The following is a 15,960-nucleotide window of genomic DNA, read 5'->3' as shown; positions in this document are numbered from 1 at the left end:
ACTGAGCTTTTAAAAATATATATTTTTCATAAAGCTTGGACATAAGATAACTCTCTTTCTTTCTGGCAAATCTCCCTATAGTAAGCATAGACATTTGTCATTACTTTAAAATTCTTTGAACTGTACTCAAAATTATGATAATCTGTCCCCAAAATTTTCATTACTTCATTGATGAGTAGTCATGAAAGCATCTAAATATCTTTGAATGGCAAATGCTGTTTCCACGGTACTTCTTCAATGATCCTCAGTGCTTCCATTTCAATCAATCACATACATGAATTTGAATGATTTTGACTGGCTTATCAGCACTGGATAATTGCTTTGGCTTAATCAGGGACAACATTGTTGGCCACCCAATTATTAGAAAATCACAATCATGAGTTTTAGATATTACCATATGGTTGTTACTATATGTACTATACAGCATAGTACAAGAGTAGCCTACATAAATAAGTAAAAATTCTTATACATTAGTTCCATTCCTGATATTAAAATATTATCACAAACTTAATGTCTTAAAATACACATTTATTACTTAACATTTCTGGAGGTCAGAAGTCCTCAAATCAAAGCATCAATACCGTAGTACTCCTTTGGGGGCTCTAAGGGAGAATCCATTTTCCTTTCTTTGCAAGCTCCTAGAGGCTACTTGCATTCTTTGGCTTGTGACCCCTTCCTTACATCACTCTGATTTCTGCTACCATCATCACATTTCTTTCTCTCATTCTGACTTTCCTGCCTCCCTCTTATAAGGACCTTTATAATTATTAAACTGGAACCACTGGATAATTCAGGATAACCTCTCCATCTTAAGATCTTTAATTAATTAATTATTAATTTTCTTTTTCCAGAGGTGAGGCTAGAAGCACATTTCTCCCTGTGATTGCAGACTGCAGATCAGTCTTTACATACAGGCACAGAGAGAGAGAGAAAGAGAGAGAGAGTGAGAGAGAGACAGAGAGTAAAGCACATTCTCCTGAGAACTAGTGGTGGGAAATAGGAGGTTCCAAGGCAGAGTTGATTTCTTTTCTCACCACACAGTGATTATACAGCAGTAGGTAGAGTCATCCTGATGGGCTATGCTGCTGGGCAAGCCAAGTTGCTGTGATGGGTCAGTTGGTGCATTAGCCCACCTGGACTGGATGGGTGTGTCTTAGTGCCTTCCTAGCACCTGGAGAGACAGTGCTGGGTGTGCTGCTAGAAGCATGGCCGGGGTTTAGGCTCTGGGGTTCCCAAAGCAAACTAACCCACCATGAGAAAAAAAAAAAAAACTAGACAAAACAAAGCAAAGCCTTAATTCTAATGACATATTATATTTTCAATATAGCAGTGATGCACACATTTAAATTGTTGCACTGTAAGTTGAATCAATTTATGTCTAAAACTTACAGCTGTCAACTTCTGTAGACGTCAATGTAGTGGTCAAATAAAAAAGTTATTTGCTGGGGGAGGGGTAGTCACAGGACCTCAGAGGAATTGTACCAGAAACTTCTTAAAAATAATCTACTCCTTTAGCTTTCCTCTTCTGTGAGTCATCAGGAGAGATGACTGCCTCCTAAATATTGGTTTTGCTTCCTTCTTTCTTTTTCCTACATTTAATTTTCTATTCCATTAATAATTTCAATTCCATAGTTACATAAGACTTTTTAAAAAAAATAAAAATTTTTAGAGAACACTGAAATTCAGCAGGGAAGTGGCAATGAACCTCTGAGGCACAGAAAGAGAGAAAAGCAAAGAAGAAGCTGGCCCAACCAGGATCAGCTCAAAGCCAGAAGGAACTCCACATTGGAGGGCAAAGCTGAATAAATCATATGGCAACTACAGTACTATGACCACCCAGAATCAAAGCCAAAACATCCTACTAAAGCAAAGCTATAGCTACACTCACAAGAAAAATCTTACCCTACCAAAGCCAATCCATAACATTGGAAGAAGACACTGTAAAGTGACTTTTACATCAGATGTGCAGATATCAATGTAAGGACACAAGAAACATGAAAAAGAAAGGAAACATGATACCTCCAAAAGGACATAATAATTCATCAGTAACAGACTCTTAAGAAAAAAAAATTATGAAATGCCTGAAAAAAATTTGCAATAATGATCCCAAGAAAACTCAGGTAGATGAAAGAGAACACAGACAAAGGATACAAAGAAATCAGGAAAACGATTTGTGTTTGGAATGAGAAATTAAACAAAGAGATAAATATCATAATTAAGAACCAAACAGAAATCCTGGAACTGAAAGATTCAATGAATGAAAAAAATACAGTCAAGATCTTCAACAATAAACTAGATCAAGCCAAAGAAAGAATTTCTGAACTTGAAGACAGGTCTTTTGAAATAACCCATTCAGACAAAAAGAGGAAAGAAAAAGAATGAAGAAAGCCTGTGTGTCACATGGGACACTATAATGTGAACAAATATCTCATGTTTGGGAGTTAAGAGGAAGAATAAATGGGCCAAGGCAAAGAAAACCTATTAAATAAAATAATAGCTGAAAACTTCCCAAGTCTTGCAAGTGATACAGACATTTAGATACAGGAAGCTCAAAGTTCCCAAGTAGATTAAATCCAAAAGGATTTCCTCATATATATTATAGTCCAGAGGCCAAAAGTCAAAGACAAAAAGAAAATTCTAAGAACACCAAGAGAAAAATGTCCCCATCAGACTAATGGTGAATTTCTCAGAAGAAACTTTACAGCCCAGGAGAGAATGGGATGACATAGTAAAAGTACTTCAAGAAAAAAATTGCCAGGCAAAATCTATACCAAGCAAAGCTATCCTTCAGAAATAAAAGAAAAATAAATTATTTCCCAGACAAACAAAAATGGATGATCACTAGCAAACAAAAATTCATGATCACTAAAGTAGTTCTACAAGAAATGGTAAGGGATTCCTACATCTGAAAGCAAAAGGACAATATCTACTTTTGTGAAAAAATATGAGGATATAAAACTCATTGATAGAGAAGATAACAAAGAAAAAGATAAAAGAATCATATATTAACTCTGAAAATCCCCACCAAATTGTAAAGGTAAACAATAAAAGAGGAAAAAAAGAATCAAAGGCTATATAAAACAACCAGAAAACAATTAACAAAATGACTGGAGTAACAACCTTGAATGTAAATGGTTTAAATTGCCCAATTAAAAGACATAGGATAGATGAATGGATTTTTAAAAAAGACCCAACTATATGCTACCTGCAAGTAATTCGTATCACCTGAAAACACACAGACTGACAGTGAAGAAGTGGTAAAAATTTTCCTTGCAATTAGAAACCAAAAGCATGTAGTAATAGCTATACTTATATCAGAAAAAACAGGAAAAAACATAAAAAGAGATGAAGAAGGCCATTCTATAATAATCAAGTAATCAATTCAGCAAGAGGATATGACAATTATAAATATATGTGAACTCAATATTGGAGAACCCGGATATAGATAGTGCATACTATTAGAGCTAAAGAGAGAAAGAGAGAGACACAATATCATAATGGTCGGGGACTTCAACACCCTATTGTTAGCACTGGACAGATTAATGTCGTCAGAAAATCAACAAAGAAACAGATTTAATCTGCACTTAGACCAAATGGACATTACAGACATTTACAGAACATTTTATCCAACAGCTGCAGAATACACAATATTCTCATCAGCACTTGGAACATTATTCAGGATAGACCACACGTTAGGCCACAAAACAACTCTCAACAAATTGAAAAGAAGTGAAATTATATCAAGTATTTCTCAGCCCACAATGGGCTGAGAAAAAAAAAGTGGGCAAAAGATATGAACAGACACTTCTCAAAAGAAGTCATTTCTGTGGTCAACAAACATATGAAAAAAAGCTCATCATCACTGGTCATTAGAGAAATGCAAATCAAAACCACAATGAGATACCATCTCACACCAGTTAGAATGGTGATCGTTAAAGTCTGGAAACAAAAGATGCTGGTGAGGATGCCGAGAAATAGGAATGCTTTTACACTGCTGGTGGGAGTGTAAATTAGTTCAACCATTGTGGAAGTCTGTGTGGTGATTCCTCAAGGATCTAGAACCAGAAATCCATTTGACCCAACAATCTCATTACTGGGTATATACCCAAAGGATTATAAATCACTGGCCACCCAGAATCAAAGCCAAAACATCCTACCAAAGCAACACTATAGCTACACCCACAAGGAAAAGTCTTACCCTACCAAAGCCAATCCAAAGGATTATAAATCATTCTACTATAAAGACACATGCACACATATGTTTACTGCAGTACTATTTACAATAGCAAAGACTTCGAACCACCCCAAATGCCCATCAATGATAGACTGGATAAAGAAAATGTGGCACATATACACCATGGAATACTATGCAGCCATTAAAAAGAATGAGTTCATGTCCTTTTCAGGGACACGGATGAAGCTGGAAACCATCATCCTCAGCTAACTAACGCAGGAACAGAAAACCAAACAGTGCATGTTCTCACTCATAATCGAGAGCTGAACAATGATAACACATGGACACAGGGAGGGGAACATCACACATTGGGGCCTGTCAGGGGGTGGAGGGAAAGGGGAGGGAGAGCATGAGGACAAATACCTAATGCATGTGAGGCTTAAAACCTAGGCGATGGGTTGATAAGTGCAGCAAACCACTATGGCACATATATACCTATGCAACAAACCTGCACGTTCAGCTCATGTATCCCAGAACTTAAAGTAAAAAAAAAATCTCAACAAAGAGGCCTAGAAGGAACATACCTCAACATAATACAGGCCATATATTACCATCCCACAGCTAGCATCATACTGAATGGGAAAAAGCTGAAAGTCTTTCCTCTAAGAACTGGAACAAGACAACAATGCCCATTTTAACCACTCTTATTCAATATGCTACTGAAAATCCTAGCCAGAGAAATTAGGCAAGAGAAAGAAAGAAAATGCAGCCAAATTGGAAAAGAGGAAATAAAATTGTCCCCGTTTTTAGATGACCTAATCTTATTTATAGAAAAGCATAGAGACTCTACCAAAGAACTCTTAGAGCTGATAAATTCTGTAAAGTTGTGTGATACAAAATCAACAGGAAAAATCAACAGCATTTCTATAGACCAATAACAAACTAACTGAAAAAGATATCGAGAAAGCAATCCAATTTATAATTACTGCAAAAAAATAAAATACATAAGAATAAATTTAACCAAGGAAGTAAAAAACTCCACAACAAAAACTACAAAACACTATTGAAAGAAATTAAAAAGGATATAAGTGAATGGAAATTTTATAAGTATGAATTAGAAAAATTAATATTGTTAAAATGATCATACTACCCAAAGCAATGTATAGAATCAATGCACTCTTTATCAAAACAACAATGATATTCTTCACTGAAATAGATTAAAAAAAAACCTCCTAAAATTCATATGGAACTACAAGAGACCCCAAATAGCCAAAGCAATAGTGAATGAAAAGAATAAAGCTGGAGCCATCATGCTACCAGAGTTCAAAATATATTACAAAGCTATAATAACCAAAAGAGCATTGTACTGGTACAAAACCAGACATGCAGACCAATGGAACAGACTGGAGAACCCAGAAACATACATATTTACCAGCCAATTGATTTTCAATAGAGGCACTAAGAACACACACTGGGGGAAAGGACACCCTCTTAAATAAACAGTGCTAGGAAAAATGGACATTCATATGCAGAAGAATGATAATAGACTCTTATTTCTTACCTATACAAAAATCAATTAAAATTAAAGACATAGGTGAAATGCTTCAGGAGATTGATTTAGGTAAAGATTTTATGGTTAAGGCTTTATAAGCACATGCAACAAAAGCAGAAATAGGCAAATGAGATTATATTAAACTAAAAAAGCTCTGCACAACAAAGAAAACAACAGAGTGAAGAGACAACTTGTAGAATGTGAGAAAATGTTTGCGAACTGTTTTCCTGACTATGGGCTAATATCTAGATTATACAGTGAACTCATAAACTCAAACAACTCAACACCAGAAACAAATAATCTGATTAAAATGTGGGCGAAGGAACTGAATAAACATTTCTCTAAAGAAGATATACAAATGGGCAACAAACATATAAAAAAATGCTCAACATCACTAATTATTAGGAAAATGCAAATCAAAACCACAATGCAATATCATCTCACCCTGGTTAGAAATGACTACTATCAAACAAACAAAACATAAGTGCTGGCAAGGATGTGGAGTAAAGGTAACTCTTATACATGGTTGGTGAGAATGTAAATTAGTACAGACATTATGGAAAATAGTATGGAGCTATCTCAAAAAACTAAGAATAGAACTAGCATATGAGCCAGCAATCCCAGTATTGGGTACTTAGCAGAAGGAAAGGAAATCAGTATATTGAAGGGATATCTGTACCCCTATATTTATTGCAGCACTATTTACAATAGCTAAGATATGAAAGCAACCTAAATGTCCATCAACAGATGAGTGGATAAAGAAAATATGGTGTATACACACACACACACACGCACGCACACACACACGCACACACAAGGGAATACAATTCAGCCACAAAATATGAAATCCTGCCATCTGTGCAGCATAAATGAGCCTATAGGACATTAAGTGAAATAGGCACACAAAGAGAAATACTGCGTGTTCTCACTCATATGTAGGAGCTACAAAAAAATTCAGCTCATGGAAGAAAAGAGAATTATGGATACTAGAGGCTGGGAAGGGTAGAGGGAGGGGAGCGTGGGGAGAGGTTAGTTAACAGATCTACAAAATTACAGCTAGATAGAGCAAATGAATTCTGGTGTTCTGAAGCTCTGCAGCATGAATATAGTTAACTATAATTTATTGGATATTTTTAAAAAGCCAGAAGAGGGGATTTGGAATGTTCATAACACAGAGAAATGATAAATGTTTGAGGTGATGAATATGCCAGTTTCCCTGATTTGATCATTATACCTTGTATACATGTATCAAAATGTCACACTGTATCCCATAAATATATACAATTATTACATGTCAACTAAAAACGGAAAAATGTTGCTTCATTGAAGGTAAAAATATAACTCATTTGAAGCTAGATCTGACATCCCCAACTCCTCAGAAAAATAAGAATAACAGGGTTGTGGATATTTGTGTCTCATTTCTGACTTTAAATGGGAAAGCCTTTGGTGTTTTAGATGGTTATTCCTTATAATGATATGGGATATTTTTATATTTTTCTTTCACTAATATGATCATAAATCAATGTTAAATTTTCTCAAATGTCCTAGAACAACTATAGACAATATCATGATTTTTTTCTTTTGTGCACTATTGAGATAGTAGTGTTAATGAAAATTCTATTAAGCCATCCTTGAATTTTTAGAATAGAACTATTTAGTCATGAAAACATATTTAGTGCTGAATTTATGTTGCCAATATTTTAGTTAAAGCAAGTACATTTTTTTCTTTGTTGGCTTTTATAAGGATTATATTAACTTTGAAAAGTAATTTGGGAAGTGTTTCATCATTCTGCAATCTTGGAACATTTAAAATAACACAAGAATTGTTGGTTGAAAGATTTTTTAAGGACTTGCTCATAAAATGCTCTAGACCCAATTCCTTTTTTGGAGATAGTTAATGAAAAATTAAAGTGTCTTCCCTAAATGTAAGCTTATTAAAGCTTTCTAATTCTTATTGAATCAATTTTCCCTGAAAATTGTACATTTTATTGAGTTCTAATAATTTGTGTCCATGAAGCTAAAAAAGTTCTATCATTAACAATTTTCTTCCCATCTGTGTTTATATTGTCAAGTATTCGTGTTTCTCTCTCTCTTTCTTTCCAGTTAACATGTCATTCATTTGCATATTTATTGATACTTTTATAGGTGAGATGCTGTATTTATTAATCAATTTATCAATTTTGCTGTTTTTCTGCTTATTTAACTTCTGCTTTTATTTTTATTATTTCCTTATATTTCTCTACGATTTGTTTTTGTTTTCTACTTCTTCTGCTGAATATATAGTTTGTTTTCTTCATTTAGTTTTGTATAAAAATAAAATCAAAGGCTACATTTTTTTGTGTGTACAGCTTTGGCCACATTCATTAAGTTTAATTATGAGGTATTGTGCCATTATTTCCTGAATAAATTGCAATCCCTTTTTAATTTTCCTATTTAACATACTTTTCCTTCCTCAAAGAATTAGTTTTAAGATTATTAACTACCTTTTTCAGAACAGGTAATATAATTAAGTTTTTCAAAAATAAAAAAATAAAATATATAATGAACAATCTCCCACCAATTCTATTTCCATTTTATCAGTCCTGTTTCCCCCTCTACAATTTAAATGGACAATTTTTTACACTTTTATATATCCTTCTAAAGTTTTCTTATGTGTATACAAGCAAAAATCCATTCTTTTATCTCCCCCGCATCCTTTTTGAAAAGCGGCATGCTATACACACTATTCAACATATTTATTTTTAGAATTTAAAGTAGATTTTTAGAAAATTTTCAATATCAGTGCACAGAATGTCATCATTTCTTTTCTCTCTTCTTCCTTCTTTTTACAGCTCCTCCTTTTCATAGTAGTCATTAAATGGAGGCATCATGATTTCTAAAAGCAGTTTCCTATTATTAACATTTCAATTGTTTCCATTTTTTCCTATTACAAACTTTGCTGCAATTAATAAGCTTAATATATGTGGAAATATAAGTTAGCATAAGTTTTGAGTAATAGAACTGCTAGGTCAAATGATTTGTGCATTTGTAATTTTAAAAGATACAGACAAATTCCTTTCTATAAGGATTCTGCCTGTTTGTACTTCCACAAGCAATTACGAAAGTGTCTATACTCTTATTCAATAGAACGCGTGGTCAAAGGCTAGAAGTTATGACAATCCAATAGATACAATAGATATAAATGATATTCAGTGTGGCTTTAATTTGTATTTTTTCTTATTATGATTGAAGTTGCATTCTTTTCATTTGTTTAAGAGATACTTTGTTTTTCTCTGAATTATTCATGTTTTCTTGTCATTATTTTCCTATTAGGTTGTTGTTTTCTTTCTTTTTTTAAGCATCTCTATATATATTAAGAAGATAATCCATTTGTAAAAATATGTCAGGGTAAAAGATGCAAGATACAGATCCAACTTTTTTTATCCAGAGCACTTTCCAGTTGTCCTAATGATATTTATTGAATAACCTATCTCCTTCCTTGCTGATTTGAGGTACAACTTTTATTATATTCTAAATTCCCTCATGTATTTATTTCGATTATTGTTCTTCCTATTTTGTTCTATTAGTTGGTGTATTCATAGTCAATATCATACTGCTTTCTTAAATGAGGCTTTTATAATATATTTTAATATTTGGTTGGGCTAGTCTTCTAGTTCTTTCTCATTGCTTTTTTAACTCACAGCTTTCCTAACAATTCTTGTTTGTTAATTTTTACATATGATCTTAAAGATTAACATGTCTAGTTTCAAAAATAAACAAAGAAGCATATAAATAAAAAAGGTTTGTATTTTTGAATTATAAATTGACTTGGAACTTGGTATCTATGATATAGTCTTGCTTTCTAAGCACATGGTATGTGTTTCCATTTCTTCAAACCTTCTTTTGCATCATTTAATAGTTTCAAAATTTTTTTCACAAAGTTGTTGCTATTGCAAAGGGTCCTTTCCTTTCATTATATCCCATTACATCTTACGTATAATAAAACTATGAATTTGCATATATTTGTACTCTATAACCTTATTATCTTAATTTCAAAGTCAGCTTTCAGTTCATTGTTTTGGATGTGTGTGACAGATTGTAGTTTCCAAATCTAGCCACCAATATTTCATAATCACATATATTCTTTTTACAATGTAACATTGATAGTTTCTTATCAAGACATGGGGATTTACATTCCCTGTCCTTGAATTTAGGCCAGACTATGACTGCAGCAGAAGTGACACTATGTGACTTCTGACTCTAAGTCATATTAAATAAAAACTTTTCATTTGGGCCTGCTAAGATCCAGGCACCACATTGTGATAAAGCCAAGCAACCACATGGAAAAGACACACAGTCACATTGAGTGAAGCCGAGAGGCAATGTGGAGAGGCCACATATAGTTGTTCCAGTCACCTTAGCTGAGGCCTCAGTCAACCACTAGCAGTAATCACTGGGAATATAAGTGAGCAAAACTTCAGAGGATTCTAGCCACCAGCCTTCAAGTCACCCCAGCAGATAACCAGTGGCACATAGACAAGCTCAGGCTGCCAAGTCCTGCCCAAGTTGCAGATTCATTTGCAAAATAAATATTCTAAACAACTAAGTTTTGAGATGGTTTTTTGGCAGTAATAGATGCGGATCACAAGGTCAGGAGTTTGAGACCAGCCTGGCCAACATAGTGAAACCCCGTCTCTACTAAATACAAAAAATTAGCTGAGTGTGGTCGTGGGCGCCTGTAATCCCAGCTACTTGGCAGGCTGAGGCAGGAGAATCGCTTGAACTTGGGAGGTGGAGGTTGCAGTGAGCCGAGATCGTGCCACTGCACTCCAGCCTGGGCAACAGTGCGAGACTCCATCTCAAAAAAAAAAAAAAAAAATCATTCATCGGCAAATTGTAATGATTTTAGATTTTTTATTATAATTTTTATAACTCAATTTTTCTCTGGTTGTGATCTAGGGATAAGAACAACACACTCAATGCGACATCTGCTTCCTTCAAAATCTAATAAGACATACCAAGCAATGTGCTTCTTTCATAGTAGTAATGCATGCAAAATGAAACAATTTGATTTTACTTTAGAGGGCATATATTGATATGTCTCATTCAGATCACTGCAGCCCTAGAAACTTCACAAAGGTAGATGGCCTAATTTTTTTAAAGGGGGTCGTTTATCTATTACCCTCTGGCATGCCTGTGTCTTCTCAAGTTATCTAGGGTACTTGCTGAATTCTTCAAGCAGTGTGATATAATCAGTGTAATAGAAACTTGATTTCCCATGGGAAAGTTAGACAAACAAGGTCACTGTGGACTAAATCATGATATAAAGCCATGATTGAAATAACCTTGAGAAGGCAATCCTAAACAAAAGGAATAAAGCCAGAAGCATCATGCTACCTGACTTCAAACTATACCACAGGGCGGCAGTAACCAAAATAGCACGGTGCTGAACAAAAACAGACACATAGACCAATGCGACAGAATAGAGAATGCAGAAGTAAGACCACATGCCTGCAACTATCTGATCTTCGACAAACCTGACAAAAAAACAAGCAATGGGGAAAGGATTTTCTGTTCAATAAATAGTGCTGGGATTACCGGCAAGCCATATGCAGAAGACAAAACCATACCTCTTCCTTACACTATATACAAAAATTAACTCAAAATGAACTAAAGACTTAAATGAAAAACCCAAAACTATAAAAACCCCGGAAGACAACTGATGCAATACCATTCTGGGCATGGGATTGGGCAAAGATTTCATGATGAATACACCAAAAGCAATTGCAACAAAAGTAAAAACTGACAAATGGGATCAAATTAAACTAAAGAGCTTCTGCACAGCAAAGGAAACTATCAACAAACTTAGCAGACAACCTAGAGAATTGGAGAAAACATTTGCACACTCTACATCTGACAAAGGTCTAATATCCAGCATCTATAAGGAACTTAAATAAATTTATTAGAAGCAAACAACCCCATTAAAAAGTGGCCAAAGTACATGAACAGACATTTTTCAAAAGAAGACATACATTTGGTCAACAATCATGAAAAAAAGCTCAACATCACAGATCATTAGAGAAATGCAAATCAAAGCCAAAGTGAGATAGATACCGTTTCACACCAGTCAGAATGGGTATTATTAAAAAGTCAAAAAATAACAGATGCTGATGAGGTTGTGGAGAAACAGGAACGCTTCTACACTGTTGGTGGGAACGTAAATTAGTTCAAGTATTGCGGAAGACAGTGCGGCGATTCCTCAAAGGCCTAAAAACAGAAATACTATTCAACCCAGCAATTCCATTACTGGGTATATAACCAAAGGAATAGAAATCATTCTATTATAAAGACACATGCATGCATATGTTCACTGCAGCCCTATTCACAATAGCAAAGACATGGACTCAACCTAAATGCCCATCAATAGTAGACTAGATAAAGAAAATGTGGTACATATACACCATGAAATACTATGCGGCCATAAAAAAAGAATGAGATCATGTCTTTTGCAGGAACACGGATGAAGCCAGAGGCCATTATCCTTAGCAAACTAATGAAGGAACAGAAAATCAAATAGTGATGTTCTCACTTATAAATGGGAACTAAATGATGAGAACACATGGACACATAGAGGGGAACAACATATACTGGGACCATTCAGAAGGTGGAAAGTGGGAGGAGGGAGAGGATCATTTTATATTTGTTGTTTATTTATTATTTATTTATTAAAACAACTAATGGGTCTTAATACCTGGGTGACAAAATAATCCGTAGAACAAGCCCCCATGACACAAGTTTACCTATATAACAAACCTGTACATGTATTTCTGAACTTAAAAGTTAAATTAAAAATATTTATAACACATGCACACACACACACACACACACACACACACACACACACACAAAGAAATAGCCTTCAGAAAATATAGTGAGGGCATTCTGCTATTCTTGCAAGGTAAAAGAAATTTATTTTTATTTTTTTACAGACAGATGATGTAAACCTTTATTTCAAAACTGTATCATATTCACTTTCTGAAAAGACATGGACCGGGGGACACAGCTTAAAACACTTGGAGGCCAGATGCCGGCATCTTCCAGGTGGGAACACAGCCATGATCACTCTAGGGCCGATGTCTCCTGGGGCTCTCAGGCGGCACAAGACAGATGCACCGGTACTGTGCAATCCCAGTTTTACTTAGAGCCACCTCTTTTTTGGGCGGGCATTAGTCCTCATTTCATGCCCGATTTTCACTAGAGGCTCCCTGTTCTTCCAAATCAGTTCAAGACTGTAAGTAACATGCTATATTCCAAAGAGAGCTCCCCCAAGATGTGCTGCATAATCAAAACATTTCCATCCCACGATCATTCCTGCCATATCCGTGGCGTTAATGAATTTTAGGGCATTTCCTGCTGTGAATGTGAACATTGGAAGAAAATAATGGCAAGCCTCCCTTCTGGGATCTTAGTGCCGACAGCTGCGAGGATCATCATGATGGCGCGAGATGCACCAAGTGATGGTCCATATCTTCGTGTGGCAACTTTACACACATAACTGACAAAATTGGAAATAATACCTGCAGATAGGTACATTGCCATGAACTGTTCTTGACCCAGAATGTTCACTACACTGAAGGAGAAGCTCCACAAAACATACATATTTGCTGCCATGTGAAATAAGGAGAAATGATTGAATGTTGATAGCAACATTGGAGAACAACGGACCTTTGAGGCTGGATTATATGTGAAATATCTATCACTGTCCACTGCAGAGAAGGCACTCTCCACAAACAGAATACAAGGACATTTGCAGCTATGATACCTGAGTCCGCTGGCCATCACTTAGGTTATTCCACTGCTTGTTAATCTCCTTTCTGAAGTCTCCTTCTTTTTGTGGTCTTATGCTATCCAACCAATCAGCTTTTATGCCATCAAAATAACTCTGGACCCTGGATTTCAGTGATTCATATTGCCAAAAAGCAGCTGATCCAAATGCACAGCCTGTAAACCCAACAGTAAAAAAATAAAGGTTTTATGAGAGTCCTTAAAGGATAGGGAGAAAGATAAAAGACTGTTTCTTCCACCAGAGGAATCAAAGCACTTCTCTTGTATGCTTCACCTCTTGTTGCCGTGTCTGATCTTCAAGGTTCAACCTTACTGGGTTCTTTTCTGAATCCACGTTTTTCCTGAATAAAGAAGTTAAACCTGCGTGTGAGCAGCTGCGGCGGGGCTAGAACCTCAGTGAGCTCCTCGCAGCTCCCACTGCCCACCAGCGGAGCCCACGCTGAGCCACAGCCCCAGCCTCTCTGCACCCAGCCTCGCCACCCCATTTTCCTGCTAAAAGAAAATTTTAGGATGGGCGTGGTGGCTCACGCCTGTAATCCCAGTACTCTGAGAGGCCAAGGCAGGTGGATCACCTGAGGTCGGGAGTTTGAGACCAGCCTGACCCACATGGAGAAACCCTGTCTCTATGAAAAATACAAAATTAGCAGGGCTTGGTGGTGCATGCCTGCAATCTGAGCTACTCGGGAGGCTGAGGCAGGAGAATCGTTTGAACCAGGGAGGCGGAGATTGCAGTGAGCTGAGATGGTGACATTGCACTCCAGCCTGGGAAACAAGAGTGAAACTCCATCTCAAAAAAAAAAAAAAAAAAAATTTTAGTACCTTCATTCGATATCCCAGGGATTGTATTGTTTTACTCCAGCAAAAAGGCTTCTGGAAACACTGCTATCAGTGGAGCCACCGCCTAAGTAAGCTTACAATAATTTATCATCCTCCAAAATTCATCCATCTTTTATACACAGTTCGTATTAATTTGCTGTTACTGACATAGCAAAATGTCAGTCCACTGACTGGTGGCTTAAACAATATTAATTTATTTTCTCAAAGTTCTGGTGGCTAGAAGTCCAAGATCAAGGTGTCAGCAGGTTTGGTTCCTCTGAGTCCTCTCCTTGGCTTGCAGTTGGCCACCTTCTTCCCATGCCCTCACAGGGTCTTTCCTCTGTGTATGTACATTCCTGGTGTCCCTTTGTGTGTCCAAATTCCCCTTTTTACAAAGACACTACTCAGATTGGATTAGGGCCCATTTTAATGGCCTCATTTTAACTTAATCCCTTCTTTAAAGGCCCTGTCTCCAAAAACAGTCATATTCTAAGGCACTAGGGGTTAGGGGTTCAATATATAAATTTTAGGGGGACACAGTGCCACAATATAACCCATAATAGAGGTCAGACAGGTAAGATACATGTAGTTGTGATGGAAACCCACTCTGGATCCTTCAAGTCTTTGATCCTGTACTAATTGCAGCAGTCATTCCAAGGGTGTGGTATTGCTGTGCTTTTCTGTTTTGGTGGATTTCTGCTTGACTTTTCCTACTTAAAATCCCAGCTCCATGAGTTAGGAAACTAATATGGTAATGCTGCTAGATGCATTCTATATTTCTATCAATTTTGCTTTCAGAAATGGGGGACATATAGAGTGAATGTGTGTGGGAGAAAGAGAGACAGACAGAAGGAAGAGAGATTTTTAGCATTTTTTACATTTAAATGTAACTGTAATTTTAAATTAAATTTTTTGAGTTCAAATTCTTTCAAATTAAAAAGGTTAATGTTTTTCATTTTTTAATTTTAAAATTTAATTATAATTTTGGAGTGACTGGTTTTATATCATTTGTGGATTTCTCTCAACATTGGGCAATCAATACTTACATTTGTGTTAAGTAACATTTTATAATTTATATAACATATTTTTCATATTAAAAATAATTACGCTCAAAGACTTTGTAAAATAGTTTTTTAAAAACAATTTTGTGGCTGGGTGCGGTGGTTCATGCCTGTAATCCCAGCACTTTGGGAGGCCGAGGCGTGCAGATCACGAGGTCAGGAGATCGAGACCATCCTGGCTAACAAGGTGAAACCCCGTCTCTACTAAAAATACAAAAAATAAGCCGGGCGTGGTGGCGGGCACCTGTAGTCCCAGCTACTTGGGAGGCTGAGGAGGCAGGAGAATGGCATGAACTCGGGAAGCGGAGCTTGCAGTGAGCCGAGATCGTGCCACTGCACTCCAGCCTGGGCGACAGAGTGAAACTCTATCTGGAAAAAAAGAAAAAAAAAATTTGTTTTGGAGTTATCAAAAAGACTCATATTTTTTAAAACCCCAAAATTATAGGAAAGAACCAGGTTCAGTAAACCCATTTTCAACTGGTAATAAAAATAAAAAGGAGACACTAATGCTGTCAGGATTTTGAGATGCACAA

General features: G+C 36.0%; 1 pseudogene; it reads right to left on the bottom strand.

Annotated features, from left to right (window-relative positions):
* Positions 1-12,218: 12,218 nt before the first annotated feature.
* Positions 12,219-15,878, bottom strand: LOC131382894 (presenilin-associated rhomboid-like protein, mitochondrial; annotated as a pseudogene).
* Between the last annotated feature and the right edge of the window lie 82 nt (positions 15,879-15,960).

This window comes from Hylobates moloch, unplaced genomic scaffold (assembly GCF_009828535.3).
Source record: "Hylobates moloch isolate HMO894 unplaced genomic scaffold, HMol_V3 SCAFFOLD_2, whole genome shotgun sequence".
Classification (NCBI taxonomy): domain Eukaryota; kingdom Metazoa; phylum Chordata; class Mammalia; order Primates; family Hylobatidae; genus Hylobates; species Hylobates moloch.
Note: the sequence above shows the minus strand (reverse complement) of the source record. Positions and strands in the feature narration are given on the sequence as shown.